Consider the following 4,215-nt stretch of genomic DNA (forward strand, 5'->3'; position numbering starts at 1 on the left):
CCTTAAGTTATTGTACCATATGTAGAATAAAGCAGAGAAACTAGTTGCTATTTTGAACTAGGATTTTGGATTAATGGACAAGGTACATACCTCGATCAATGACCTTTGAGCATTGTAATCAATAAAAGGTCAGAGGTATCGTATGCTGATGGATGTATATGGGGGATGTGTTAGATAAAATAGATGATTGGATAGAGAAAATTGTGGCTGGTAATAAAGTAATGGAGACCTTACATGTGGATATTCACACGCTTAAGGATCAAACCCAAGAGCAAATTTTGGAAGCAGAGAAATATTATAGTGAATCATGACTTGACATTTTTGAAGATGAGTCAAGAGATAAACTCATGACTGTGCAAGCAGTTGTTGAACAATTTTGGAAGCATTTTCAAGAAGCTTCCATTGATGATGATATTAGACAAGCATTTAAGACCGAAGAGGCATTGCTAGAATTAGATGTGAAATTGGGAGATTTTGTGGAGACTCACATAGAAGTGGGCAACTATTAGAAAGTAGTAACAGATAAGTATGATGCTTTGGATTTTCTAAATATAACCCAAGTAACAAAGATCATAGAGAAATTCAAGAGAAAACATCCAGACATAGCTCTAGTATCAAGGGGAACAAAACCCAGAAGCTATAATTTCAGTTTTGACACTTGGGAAAATTTTGCATTTTTTGGACCTGTCTTCCAAGGTGTGTTTCTCCCAAGGTGTGCAAGGTGTGTAAGGTTCACTTCTCCAAAGGTGCACCAAAAATTTTTGAAGAATTCAGAGGTGCGCCGACAGTTAACTACCAGTTCCAAATTTAGAGCTTTCCATGCATCGAAAATGCACTCTGATAGCAGTTCAACTCCTACAAACCTCTAGAGAAGGTTGAGCTTCTATTTTTGGAATCTCTAGAGACTCTTACATCATCTAATGGATTTCTTCTTATTTTCTCTTCTTTCTAGGTAAGTGCACCAAGTTGTGGTGCCAAAAAGGTGACACCATTTTTATTTTTTCTAATTTTTAATAGTGCGTACGCACTTTAGAAAAAACCTAATTTTTATAAATGGGCTACATAACCGCAGCCCATTCATTTTAACTCTTTTTAGCTACTTCACCTTGCTATAGTGCATACACAAATTGCAATAAAAAAAATTTCTGCCACCTGCCTTGCCAATATGCCTCCTTGCCATCGAAGCTCAAGATCATGAGCACGTCATATGTTATCTAACTTTCTTTTTGCATTGTTTGATATGTTTTTTATATTGTTTTGTAGGTTTTTTTAAAATTTAAATTTAAATTTGTTTATTTATTTAGATCTCAATTAATTTCTTATCAGAAAATGTCAATAATGAACTGGAAAATCTCCAAGAAGGTCAAAACAAAAACCTTCAAGAAGATCAAAACCAAAACCCTCCACAAGAAGAACAAAAAATTCTGCAACCTGAACCAATTGCAAGACCTCCTCTTGGCACACAAGAAAATATAATAAATGAAATAGAAAGAGGCAAAATTGAATTAGAAGGAATCATTGGTCAGTTGAAATAATGTGGACAAACCAATCCAATGAGAGCTCAATTGGCATCATACCTCGAATCCATTAAGACCCACATAGCTTTTGTTAGTGGTCAGTTAGATGATTGACAGGTTAAGAGGGAAGAACAAAAAAGATATTATGCAAATAAATTATCATATCAAGATGTTAAAAAAAAAGATATACCAAAAGGTAGAATATGTGCATTATTTAGAAAACCTGGTGAACAAGATACTATTAAAGAGGGTACTAAACGGTTCCCCATCCATTGGTGCATACATGATGCTATTAGAAATAATTTTTGGGATAGATTATGGATGGTTTTTGATGCCCCTCCTTGCAATAATCATGAGGTCCCCATGTATTTCTTAAGGAAATTGTATTGTGAGTTTTTCCTTGGGGAGATCCCCAATTATTTTGATACATTATACTCTCAGGATAGAGGTGGGGGGTTATCATTTGAGAGGCCGAGGGCATGTCGTGACCCTAATGTAGTTAGGGCACCTGTGGTCAAGCCACAAGGTGAGCATGTGACTATTCCTTTAGTTGTAAAGGAACATGTAGAGGCTAGCACTCTAGGGACTATTAGAGCTTTGACGCAGACCCTCATTCATTGCACAAGTTCATTAGTTGAGGAGGAGCCTTCTGCACATCATGATCACATGTGCACATCATGCAAATCCTTATGCACATTTCACAGTCATGCTAAAGATGGTGTGAATGATGGGCTAGTGACTGATCAGTTCTTGAATGAGACATTTGGCATTGAAACATAGGTAAATTACAATTATAATAAACTAATTTGATCACATTTCATATGTATAGTGAATGACTAATTAATTAGCATGCATTGACATTGTTCAAAATTTAGGGTCAAAGTGTTGGCAGCCCTAGTAGCGATCCCCTGGCCCCATTTTTTGTCCCCTCGATGAGTCCAGAGGTATGTATCAATTTAATCATTTAAATGAATGCATATATTTATTAAGTAATCATATGAAGGATTGAAAAAAAAATGTATGCATGTGCATCAGTTCTCTAAAGGACCGTCGACATTCACTACAGACTCTGAGCCTAGACGTGACACAAGCTTCATAGAGGTACATTTGTTTCATGTTAATTTAATTCATTTGATTATATTTTTTTCATGTTTCATGTTACATTTAACATGTATTGTATGAAATGCAACTCTTGACATCGAACACTCCTCCTCATCTCCGGCAATCCGTCGATCATGGAGTAACTGTAGCTATAGCTAGCTCACAACCATTGACTGAGGTATGAAAGAATTTTCTTGGTGTTGTTTATAATAGTTAGTATCAAAATTTGTAATGTTATTTATAATTGATTATATTGATTCAATTGTTGTAGGGTCTTGTCACACCTGATCATCCACAAGCCTTCAAGGTGGACTTGTAGAGCAACTATATGATGGTTGTAAGAAAATAATTAATTTTGTGTGTACATATATTTTATTTCAATGTATAATAGTTATTGATTCATAACTACTTTGTTTGTATCAGCTCGAGTTAGAGAAGAGACTCAACAAGAGGACAAGCAAGCATGTGAGGAAGACCCCATCATTGCCACCATCTCCCTCCACATGACGATCGAAGTCCTCTAGAGATTTTTTTCCTTCCCCTCGTGGGAAGGAGAAGATATAGTTGATAGACATGTACATGCATAGGCATTAGTGGACATATATGTTGGATTTTATGTTAGTGGACATATTTGATATACATTTGATGTATATATGACATTTTATATTTGATGTATGATATTTATTTGATGCATGACATTATTGGTTAATATATGATATGTTTGTTCATGTACGACATTATTGGTTATCATAATATATTATTTGTTTGTTAATATACATGACATTATTGCTTATCATTTTATATTATATGTTTGTTCATGTATGACATTAAATTAGATGTGTTCGTGTATGACATTAAATTAGATATGTTCATGTATGACATTAAATTCAATACCTAATCAATTCGAAACACTGATAGAATATTGATTAAAAATAAATTTTATCACTGTTTAAGCATAAGTTTATCATTTCCAATATGTCATTGTCATATGATTTATGATCTTGTTCATGTTTAAAGTTTTCCTTCTCTTTCATTTGTTTATCAAGCTTAATTCAATACCTAATCAGTTTGAATTTTTGGTACAATATTGATCAGCAATAAACTTTATCAGTGTTAAAGCCAAAAATTTATCATTTGCAATTTATGGCATTATCATATTGATTTATGATCTTCTTGTTCATGTTTAAAGCATGCCTTCTATGTTATGCATCTAAAAGTTTATCATAAATTATTATTACAAACATATAACAAATCTAAAACTGAAAACAATACATTACATTAGTTCCAAGGTTTAGTTATGATCTAGAGCCTAATAGGATTCTCAAGGTTTCATTAATTCCATATATTAGATCTGCCATCATATAATACCAATTGTAATGGGAACTTACATGTATTCTAATGCATATATTTCCTTATATGCACAATTGGTCAATGTTGTACCTTATAGAAGATAGAATTTTATAGGTAGAATTACTCAATCTTGTACTACACTAGATAAGATGTTCTCTATTATGCATAATGTTTAGCTCTGGCATTGTTTATAAGTGTGTTTCAAGGTTGGGAACCACTTCAACATCCTTTGCATGGTTTAGAGGTA

The sequence above is a fragment of the Cupressus sempervirens genome, chromosome 1 (assembly GCF_028749045.1).
Source record: "Cupressus sempervirens isolate cs-2001-9-10 chromosome 1, ASM2874904v1, whole genome shotgun sequence".
Taxonomy (NCBI): domain Eukaryota; kingdom Viridiplantae; phylum Streptophyta; class Pinopsida; order Cupressales; family Cupressaceae; genus Cupressus; species Cupressus sempervirens.